A 12,192-nucleotide genomic window follows, 5' to 3' on the forward strand; every position below is an offset into this window, starting at 1 on the left:
TAAATAAAAACCGGTCTAGGCATCCTACTATAGCTCCAAATGCTACGATAGGAGCCCTGAAGTCAACACAAAAGGCTGGGTTAATATCTAAACAATGAATTTTCAACTTGTAATCAAACCACTGCATTGATAGATGGAAAAACTGTAACGACTAGGAAGAAAAGGACTTTCCTCAATTGTTGGGGGCAAAATATGTGCATTCTTGAGTTGACTCAGAACCAGAACCTTTTTTCTTTTGCAACTCAGAAAAAAATAAAAAGGCGAATCCAAGAATCAACAAATTAAATTGGTACGGCCTAACATCAAACTGTATTCATAATTGATGGATACTCCTTCAGCGGTCTTCCAAAAACACTGCACTAATTCCAAGAGTGATTAAATATTGAATAGCAGGACTACAGGAAGAGCTATGCGGAATTGAGAGTACGGAAGCTTATCAAGCATTCATCATACGGCACTGTGCTATTCTCACCATGGGGATATATTCATCATACGGTACTCCCCATGCAGAACTATTCATCTTGGCAGGTGTAAAGTGTAAAATGTTATTTCAGCACATACGGTCTCATCGTAGATCACTTCTAACTAGTTTTTGCTTCCGATATGGTTGGCTGAGCTTCAAACTATAATTCTTACAGAGGGCCTGCAAGCCCTTTTTCGTAAGGCGTAATCAGGCCGTTTTAGACTTCGTAATTCGTAGGCAGCCTCCGCAAAAATCAACGTAATTCGTAATTGGACATTAGCCGCAAATCGTAAAGTCGTAATCAGCTCTGAGACTTTAACGTAATTCGTAATAGGCGGCGAAAATTTTGCGTAATTCGTAATCACTACCCCCCCTTGTAGGCCCTCCTTACACTCACACTCACTCACTGTCTTACATTCTTGGAAAGTGTGTGTAGATAGTACAGCAGTCATAATACATGTGCTTGTTTTCAACCTCATGCCACCTGCTATCGTATACGAACAGGGCTCGATATACTGGGTGCATGTGCAGGTTAGTGCAGGTAAAATTGAAGCTGTGCAGGTATTTCTGATGTCTACCTGCACCTAACCTGCACTGGTCCATGTACTGGGTATATGCAGGTTAGTGCAGGTAAAATTGGAGCTGTGCAGGTATTTCTGATGTCTACCTGCACCTAACCTGCACTGGTCCATGTACTGGATTTTTATATGACGTTGGTGTACGCATCTATGTGGCTTTTTTTTTTGCTGCATTGAATGTTACTACCTATGATGTATTTAAAAATACAATTGCAATGGTACCGGTTTCTGAATAGTTTTCAGTATGAATCCATACTTCTCAAAGTCTGTGTAGTGCAGGTAAAATATTCAGGTGCATGGTAGGGCAGTCCTGCATAGAACACCCAATGTTAACTGCACCGGTGCAGGTATCAAGAAAGAAATATTTCAAGCCCTGTTGAAGTGAATACATTCTGTAACAGCTTTCACACTTTTCAAAAGCCCCAGAGAAACCCTGAACAACACTGCTAAACCCTTGATTTAAATCTAGGCTTTAAAAGACATACTCACAACAGTGTTTCTGTAAGCCCCAGACAGAACGTACACGTACACACACAAAGGAAGACAAGCGATGTCTGAGTACTTACCAGTCTCTCACATTCCGTCTGCTAGTAGAGCATGACTGTTTCTCAACTCTGGCATGGTGACCTCTTCACAGCAGAGCTGGGGCTGGGGAATAACAGACAGAGACTTCAACATGCAGACAGGACAAACTGTTTTCTCCAGGATTGAGTGATCGCAGTGTTTGTAAACAAAGGACCTGTTGAAAGAAGTGCCCGAAATATGCCATCTCCAAATACCAGAAACTTCTGTATACACAAAGAAAGAATATTTCCACGACATCCTCTGTGTTATGATATTTTCATTGTTTGGAGATGCTTCACCATGTATGGGAGATTGTTTGCTTATGGTGATAAGAGAAGGAATTCTAGAGGAATATTCCGAGTTTTCAGAATTCCGATGCAAAATTTCCAAAGGGTCAGATGTTCTGCTAGGTCAAAGATCAGTGACCCTTGACCTTCAAGTACAAACATGACCCACAAAGGAATCGCAAAGGTCATCATAATGGGACTAAATTGTGCCAGCTTTATCTGTAACTTCACACACGCAGTTTTTCTACCTCATTGGCATTTGCCTATCCAAAGTTAGGAAATGTAAACTAAAAAGATGGTTGTCAGCAAGGATATCTTTCAGGGATAAACAAACCTAGCTTAGACACGTGTAAACAAAGCTAATAAGCTACAGCCAGAAAACAACAATATGGCAGATGTAGCAATATATGCCTCCATATCACACATTGGAAGACCACACTCCAATAACCTCACCCAATATAATAGGGTAAAATACTTACCACAGAAATGACTGGAAAATTGACTAAGAGCACTATCTTTATCTTACAATTAGCACCTGTTTAACTTTAAAGCAGGAACCCTCCCATTGCCCTATATTATAGACTGTATAGCTAATAGGCCCAAGGTATACGTAACTCAATCCTTCTGCGAAATTGTTGCACAAATATCAGTATGGTATACATTGGGATTCCTTACACATGATATCTACAACTGGGAGCCAATTAGGGGCACTGTTTATACCTCACCACACATGGACAGGATATGTATTACCAGGCATCGTGCCCAGTTATAATGTATAGACAATACCGCTGTAGTAATTACATAATGCCAAGTGGATGAATATCAGCTGGTAATGTTTTTCATACCCAGGTGTTAAACACAAAATTAAGTGGAACAGTGACAGGATTGTTTAAAGCTCAAGAGTCTTGGAGGTTTTTCTGCATTTCAATGATTTCAGGGAGAACTGTATCAATATGCAAGAAAAGCACTAGTGTGTGACTCAGGAATGTCCTAGCTATCAAGGAGGGCCTGCAAGCCCTTTTTCGTAAGGCGTAATCAGGCCATTTTAGACTTCATAATTCGTAGGCAGCCTCCGAAAAAATCAACGTAATTCGTAATTGGACATTAGCCGCAAATCGTAAAGTCGTAATCAGCTCTGAGACTTTAACGTAATTCGTAATAGGCGGCGAAAATTTTGCGTAATTCGTAATCACTACCCCCCCTTGCATCAAGATGCTAAAGGGTAGACTTATGTTAATATCAATGTAGACTAGTATCTTTTTTTCTCCGGTGGACTTCTCTTAGCCTGGGTACCATCCTACTTGTATGCCGGGGCTCCCACACTCACTTGCCCTAACAAGTAGAAGCGAGTGTGGGAGCCCTGGCATACAAGTAGGATGGTACCCAGGCTAGACTTCTCTATGGTTAAACCTGTCACTTGTACTACAGGATCATGCATGTGACTGATCCTAGCTGCTGACAAACTGTGTCAAAGGTCCAGTCACGAGAAAATTGGAAGACCCAACATCCTTGCAAGTCAAGGAAATTGATTTCCTTCTGGGGAAGAAATCTTAATCCTCTTAAGGGTACTGAGAACTGTCTCAACTGACTGGTATCATCATCACCGTGAAACCACAAAAACTTCACAGAACCCGCGTCATCCATATTTCATGAGCCAATTTGAAGTATGCCACAGAGCATTGGACTTGCCAGTGTAGGAAAACCAGAATCAAAGGAAATTAACCCAAACGTATTGATTGACCTTGCACCATTACAGCTTGGTTTAACCCTTGTCAATAATTTAACTGTTCAGTCATCATAAAAGGAGTTTTGAAAGTCAAGGCAAAGAGCCAAAGTGCACACTATAAAGCAAGGAGCCTATGAATAAATACATGTACTACTATCAATAGATTGGTCAGTAAGGGGGGTTTAAAGAGATATATTTGAAAACTTTGAAAAAAATCAAAGATAACAGAAGAAATCATTGGGACAGAAGAAAAAATTCCAGAACGTTTGATGATATATTTCAACATTGATATGAATATTCCACTAGCTATCAGGCTAACAAATCACATAAGGAAATTTGATACACATGAAACATTCTATTAGCAGATATAAAACTCAATTACCTGCTTGCTTGATTTTAATCCAGTAAAATAAAACTCCACACGTCTTTCCAGATTGCTAGACCTCTCCTGAGAACAAAATGTTTCTACACCCTCGCATAATGGGAAAATGTCGAAACTTCACAGTTTTTATGAGTTGCATGGAAATAAGTTATTGATCTGTAGATAGGAACCATAACTTTCTCACACAACCTTTTGAACTTGTGTTTCAAGTTATTACCAGCAATTCTCATTTAGTCTATAACATATACACACAGCTCTATAATCTTTAATGTGTGTAGAAAGTCGATGAAGGTTAGACATCCAGGTAACGAGATACATGTACACAAGGAAATTGTTACTCAAGCAAGTGCGTGATAGATTTTGAAAACAATTTTCAAAATTTATCCAGTTGCTTGAGTAACAATTTCCTTGTGTATCTCCTTGTGTAGAGAGCTCTGCCATTAATGTTGAATGTACACAAATCTAGAAACTTGCATACTGAAAATATTGAAATATTTATAATGGTATTACGTTCGCAGTTTTTGTGACAACCTCTCGCTGCCAAGTCATCATACCACAAACTAAAAAAAATGGGTTTTGTCTTGCATGACTACAGTTGTTTCAACTGTGCCTCCTTCTCTTTCTACTGTGAAATCAACGAATTATCAAGATAATAAGACCTGTTATGAATCAATATTACAGTAAAAGTTCAAAGTCACTGATGGTTAAACTTGTTCCTGAATCAAAATTACTGGTAAACTGGTCTGTACGCAAAATAACATGTGGCACCTTTGGCAACAATTCATTCACAGATATAATATATATAGTCATGTGCCCTCCAGCCTTTTCTGATATCCACACTACAGGAATTGAGGTCAGATGTAGTTGACCTGTGGTAGCGAGGTTCAGAGTTCTAGCTAAGTCCGTGACATTTGTACATGGGTTCTCAAAGTCGGGAAAATGGCGGCGTCTTGTGGGGTCAGCAGGATCAGACTATCTGCAGTCTGACATTTCAGGCCAATTTGCCAGGCTTTCATTCACACTGGCTGCTGCTGCCAAACTTATGCAGGGCTCCAAATTCATCTTTGGGAATAGGTGCACTGGTGCACCCAACCTAAAACATTAGGTGCACAAAAAATTTTCTGGGTGCAAAACCTAAACTCCAGATCTTACAGCTCCTCTTCTGAGCTTCTGAATCTGAAATGGAAGGTAACTTAACTTAATGGAATCTTAAACAAGTACTAGAATAAAGATCTTATTACTTTTCTGACACTAAGATGCCAAGAATATCCTGTATACTATTATACGTACAAAATGTGTACAAAAATACCTACAAAAACATTTGGTTGCAAAAAAATTGGGTGCACAGCTCCAACTTTGGGTGTGCTAAGGTGCACATGCACCCAGTATTTCGAGCCCTGTTATGGCACCTGCACATGGTAGGCCATCCTAGAATTTTGATGCAATATGAATCTATTAAACTTTTTAACGGGGGGTGTGAGCCAACAAGGATCTACAATGATCTAAAGACAGCTTTTTCAGTGACAAGACAGCTGAATCCTGTACCGCACATGGCTATCCCAGGAATGCATTCACAGAGTCAGATTCTGTGATGATTGCATGATGTTTGTGAGTTGGATGGGGGAGTTTGAATATGTATCATCTCACACAAGACGTTTCGAAGCTTCAATCTCCATCTACTTTGCTTCATTCTGTGTGGTAGACAGCATCTGAAATTTAGGCAGTCCCAAAGACTTTTGATTTTGATTTTTTTTTCCAACAAGCTGTCAAAAAATACATCGTACATCCTGGGTTTAAGTTTGAGGACCACAAAATTTGGTCCTTCACTAAAATACAAGGAGTACGGTAGTGGAGAATTTTTTTTCTTCTAGACAGTTTCAATGGCCTTAATCACACAAGTGTCACCCCGGTGCCAAATACTGCCCATTACCTACCCTGGCCATTAGATGGAATTAGATACCTGACAATAATCCTTCCATCTAAAGATATAAAGAGGCGTCTAACTGGTCGTTAGTTTAATCACACATCAAGAGGAAAATAATTCCAGCTTTGGGTCCATTAATTTAAAAGGTTAACCAAAATCATAATGGACTTTTCTGACTGAAAATTTTGGCTTTGAAACTGGCAACCTGGTTTCAGGTATGATGCAGCTGTATTATTTTTCTCCATTTTTTGTCTCTAATGTTTTATCTTTAATTTTGTAATGGTCGCTGGTAATAAATACAGGACAATTTTAAGGCCCTAAATTGTTGCCATGGCAATACTGCATATAAAATGTACAGGAAAGCTGTAGCTAACCCAGAGGTGTCATATTGAATTATGACCTGGGGCCTAAGGTGTCTTGACCAGGGCATCATCATGCAATCTGTCATGTACCTAGGGGTTCTCTGAGGCCATTTCACACTGCATCAATTGGCAAGCAGTAATGGAACTTTTGTGTTCCCATGGTAACAGACAGTGGTAACATATGGTGCTGCAATAATGATGCACCATTATTCTTACTCTAATCCATCTGTCCTGGACGCTAACTCTGCCTCTCAACGCGCTGATCGTCATGGCGATGGCCGTTGTCACGACGATGAAACAGCTGCAGAGATGATACCGTGTTTCATGGCTCCCCGGTGTCACATTTCGGCGCTGCAAATTATGCCCGAGGAACGTTATCCAGATGAAATTGAAAGCGGCCATAAACACCTTTAGAGGAAAGTAATACTGTAACACGTTGGGGGATGGATGGAACGTTTTACCCAGTTTTGGGGACAGTCATTTCGTGTACCTACCAGATAAAATATAGCCTGGGTGTCATCCTATTTAGTTTACCCTGGGCCCATACATGCTCCCTCACTAGTATGGGAGGCCAAGTAAACTACATGTGGCTAAATTAATATTACAGAACAGTCGGAAAAACATTTGATGTCATCTTGGAAAAGGAACACATAAAAATTCTCTTTGCAAAATGGGAGGCATTACATGTAGTACTTTCTTCAAACATGCCCCCTCATATAACATAAGTATGGAAGCCTGAGTAAACTAAATGGAGTATCAACCAGGCTACATAATATGATATAACAGTCTAAAAAAACATTTGATATTTCATCTTGGAAAAAGATAATTTACGCATAAACACTTACTTCTCTTTGCAAAAAGGGAGATATCGCAGATATAGAAGTATTAGTAACACTGCTACTTTGTACTTTCGATTCATATAATTTCATATCCAAATTGAGTACTAGTACTTTCTTCAAACGATCAGGAACTTTTGATCTGAACTGTCCACCATGTTGGAATGCTAGCTACAAAGTTGCCCTTTATACAAAATAACATATGCACATCGCCCTGACATTTAGCAGCTGTCTACAAAGCGCAGAAATTTCAAACATTTCAGCCCAAACACAATTAGTCTGCAGATGCCCCTCCCCATGGACTGAAAGTCTACACCTTCTGACATATCATAATACAGCAAGCCTGATCAAAATAGATGGACGTATTTGCTGTAGATATACCTTATATGCTGAAATACAGTAGCAAAATTTAATAGGTGAGTATGAGGGATTATAATTACGTAAGTGCATCAATTGGGAGAAAGAATTTCATCAGAAGATTGCTATATAAAAACATAACAAGATTATCTAGTCTTCAAACTTCTACATATTGTAGGTCATTTCTATTTATGTTTATTATGATTATTTCCCAGATATTGTTTCTTCGCATTTTGCAGGACATTTCAATTTTTTCGAAATTGTTTCTGTTTTGTCATAATGTTTATTACATGTAATATCATCCCTATGTCAGGCCTGCTATATGGAGAATGACACATGGGTGCACTAACTAAGCCAGCATTTTGTAAATAGATGACCCATATATTTCTATCACCCAGACTTCCAGTCTCCTTCCCCTGATCCCTTTCCTAAGGCATTCAAGGTGAAAAACATCGCAACTAGAACAGCTGACCTGCCGCAAGAACCCTTTTGACAGCCGAGTCAATACCTCCAACAGGGATTTCCTACTCTAATGCACATTCTTGACTTCCAGAGGGCAGGAGGTCTGCCAATTATACTGACAGCGTTTCCTGACTTTTAAAATGTTTCAATTTTGGCTAAAAGGTTTTTGTGATAGCCGTTCTGGCTGGAGACACTGGGGATGTTCAGCTTTTTATCTCGTCTTGGTCGGAGGTTCTTCTACCAGGAAGTGTTCCAGCCATGAATTGTTACTTGTTTTCCCCCTTCTCCAGCTGTTTTCTCTCAGCAATTGTCTCAAATTCCTGTGTATTATATTTTATAGGGAATGACAAAAAGGCAGAAGCCATGATGTTTAAAAAATAGGAAAACAAACAAAATCATCACGAAATGTACGTAATATCCGAATAATCGTATACACTGTATTTCTATTTTAAATATGCAACTCTGTCATAGATGTGCAGCTGAATTGTCCACCCAACGTCTGCTTGGAGACAAAGTGTCCTGCACTTTCCTTGCCCAAAATAAACAGTTTATCTTGTGGTATATCAGGAAACATGCAGGATGTTGTCACTCGGCTGTAGTGTCACAGTGTATGTACAAAACATGGGGCTGCAGGAAGTACAAAACTTTCAATCAACACTGTTAAAATGTCATCAACAATGTTTTCAGCAAAGTACAACCCCCAAGTAATGATAATATAAGCTTGAATGTCTGTATGCAGATTTTTATACTGACTCATCATATACTGACTACATGCTGGAATGAAATTAATTGGGTAGTTGCACATGTCCATAGCCAGGGGGGGCCTGGGGGGTTCAAAGGTCCACTTTTTGGTCTACTTTTTATCCAAAGGCAGGGTTGGACAAGTTTTCAAAAATACACTTGCCCCATCGGGCAAGCACATGATCATGTCTACTTGCCCGAACCAACTTTTTACTTGCCCAATGCAAAATATAAATGACCTATTTCATACATTTTTACCGCAAAGAAATTTTTTCAGTAAACTCAGCACTTTATATTGTTCTATGCTTGACCAATATTTTCCAAAGTAAGGAGGTTTGAGACTTGCAAATGGTTCACTGATAAAAAGTCATATTATGGGAATACATTATGGGAAAATGATGAGAGATTTTGCTCCAAACACTGGGGCATAATGCCACATCCCAAAAATTTACTTGCCCAATCGGGCAAGTACAGGAGGATATTTACTTGCCCGAACTGTACTTTTACTTGCCCTGGGCAAGTGGGCAATGGGACTTGTCCAACCCTGAAAGGTCCAAGATTTTTCTTTAAAAGAGTGGGAAGACCCCCCCCCCATTCAAAATCCTGGCTATGGGCATGTTGCATACCTTTGTAAAATTTCCAATGCAGCAAAAGTCATTCTTTTAATGTAGTAAGTCAAGAATCAATCCTATCCCATAGCATACTGATATCTATGAGGCAAGAAATTGCAGTAACTGTCAATATCAGAAAGATTTCCTCATCAAGAATTTTTGTTTTATTTTGCCTTGAAACTGCATTGAATTCCTTAAACAATGCAATGATTACTTTAACCAACAAACGAAAAAAGCTGGGATGATCATTTGTAATTCATAGATAAATTTCACACAATCCTTCCTAAATCCATTGTTTACAGCCCAGTGTGATAAACAAAGGTGTTAATCCACTTATCCTCATATCACATTCCCTCTTCATGAATAAAACATCAAGTCGTTTCCCAGAAATCCCCCAGTTAAATAATCTCCAAGCAAATGATATGGTGGCAAGGCAGTATCCATTGGCAAGAGGAGTGTCCGTTAGCCACTGGTAGCTAATGCCATGGACACTCCTCTGGCCTATGGATACTACCTTGCCACCGTATGATCTGCTTGGAGATTACCAATTAAAGGCATCCAATGCAATTTCAGGGCACCAAAACAAAAGATACATAATCTGTCTGATAATTGAAATTTACTGAAAATCCTTAGCACATTTTCTTCATAATTTCATATCTGAAGCATTGGAAATACCATTAACCTAGAAACAAGCTAGAGGGGCACCTCTGACAACATCAGACAGATTTCCTCATCCAGAATATTTTTTCCTTTCACCTTAAAATTGCAAATTGGCCGCCTTAACTGATGGTAGAGAGAAGTTACATGTTAGCAGGATTGTGGTTCGAATTACCTATCATGGGAAATAGACAAGTTTCTCTGATTTGGAGTGGGACAATATTTTATATGGGATGTGTCGTGTTTGAGGTTTTTGACTGAGTGATTATTAAACTCCTACCAGCATGTAGGCCTTACTTAGTGACATGGTTTACATACATACATGTGTAGATGCAACCTTTCTAACCTCACATCTGTTAGCATTCTTGTCAACATCTCAGCTATATTTGATCTTCCATAACTGTATGATTTGTCCATCATTCATTTCTTGTATGTCCTTACCTTTTTTATCTGATCCATAAAAAATACATTTTCTCTAACTTACTGACTTTGGGAGACATATCATACTTTATAGACCCCAAAAGTTAACTTTCTAACCGAACTTAAATCAGGTTACCAAATAATCCCTGTAATATTTCTCTTCAGGAACATAATATTTGACCTTCAACCAACAGTAATTTAGGTCTATTAAGTTGCCACCGCATGTGAAATTTTTATTACCGAGCTCTAACAGTTAATGCGCTGTATATCAAAGTTACGGGAAGAAGAGGCCCCACTTTGCTGATCTTTGCTCTATCCTGAATGAAGGTGCAGATTTGAAATAACTGCCTGATTGCCAACCTTGGCTACACTACATGCTGCCATACAGGAGTTAGCTAGTGGGTGAAAGCTAGCTCTGACTTTATCACAGCCCATTCTAATTGGCTTATTGACCTGTGCCAGGCTTTCAATTTTCAGACTCCCCATCCTTGAAGGAGGGTCAAGTCATTGACTTGAGCAATGTTACAACTGTGTTGGTGGAATGAGCGGACTCTGGGCATGATTAGGTTTAGCCTTGGTTGATGATAACACAGCCAGTGTTCTCAAGGACAATGTCGGAACTTCAGATAGGCTCGGCCACATGGCATGATGGGAATGTTCTAAGCAAGAAGCAAGGCTCTAGCCAGCCCAAAATCATGGTGTAGGGAGGGGGGGGGGATTTTTATTTTCAAGTCTTCCAAAAAAATGCAATTTCCCATATTTTGAGGCCAATCATTGGGTTGAGGCCAATAATGGGGTTGAGAGTGGTTGTCCTTTGGATGTTTTCATATTTTCACCCAAGATATATTATCAATTTTGGACGGGTTGGTTTTAAAATTTTGCCGTCACACACCACAAACTTGTGGTAACTGACAGGGAAAATGGGCGCTGGCTAGAACCCAGAAAGATACCGTTAATTGATGTAAGTTTGCCTGGGGCATAATTTTGCATTTATTTAGGAGGCCTGGGGAAAAGAGGCATTTCACAGCATTGTAAGTTCATGGTCAAAACCATCATAATAATTCAATCCAAAGACAACGCAATGCAAGAGACACACCCTTCAAAAAATCTTTGCAAAGACGTGTATCTTCTTTGTGACTGGTGACTGGCTACCCCAGGAAGCCACCTTGTAATTTTTCACCACATCAAAGGCTCAGTTCTACTGAAGTCTGACAGGTAAGTATGGCCTGCAGCAACGCCTGAGTAACGCTACAAGCTCAGGGTATCAATTAGACAAAGTGCCGAATCATCAAATACCTGCCGGGAATGAAACACAAAGAAGACAACCAGAAAAACTTTCAGGTTATAAAATGTACACACTAAAATGCAGCAAATAACAAAATCGTCAGAGCTGAAGTTCACATACATTAGTGGCTGCCATTAATATAATAGGAGCTGAGTGTAACTTTGTTTTGTGAAATCCAGGTAATTTGAAATGATCTATAGCCCATTACGTTTAGCCCCTTATGCAAAGACGCGGATTATACTGAAAGAGTGACTGGAATACAAATAAGATATCACATCTGATACAGTCATTACTCTCATGTATGCACCTTCTGTTCTTCAAAGAGAAAAATAAATAAATCTGAACATTGAAGAGTTGTCACCTTCTACACAGCATATTTCGGTTAAGGTGTCTGAATATTGCAAGCTCAACAACTAGAGAAAAAACAACACATGTATTGAAATATGATGGTAATAAGATCTCTTTTAAAAAAGGCCACACAACATAGAAATTTTGATGTACAAGAGCACCTTTCTGACTAAAACAAGGTAATGTTTA

The 12,192-nt window shown here is 39.3% G+C and overlaps 1 protein-coding gene across 4 annotated transcripts in view; it reads right to left on the reverse strand.

The window, feature by feature from the left end:
- LOC109474148 (protein TANC2-like) overlaps positions 1-12,192 on the reverse strand; it is an 89,932-nt gene that overhangs the window by 62,870 nt on the left and 14,870 nt on the right. For all 4 annotated transcript variants that reach the window (XM_019774358.1, XM_019774356.1, XM_019774355.1 and 1 more), the window contains exon 3: positions 1,608-1,689. The gene's annotated coding sequence lies outside the window, so the exon portion shown is untranslated. The remainder of the gene's footprint in view (positions 1-1,607; positions 1,690-12,192) is intronic.

This window comes from Branchiostoma belcheri, unplaced genomic scaffold (genome assembly GCF_001625305.1).
Source record: "Branchiostoma belcheri isolate BF01 breed outbred unplaced genomic scaffold, Haploidv18h27 scaffold30, whole genome shotgun sequence".
In the NCBI taxonomy this organism is placed as follows: domain Eukaryota; kingdom Metazoa; phylum Chordata; class Leptocardii; order Amphioxiformes; family Branchiostomatidae; genus Branchiostoma; species Branchiostoma belcheri.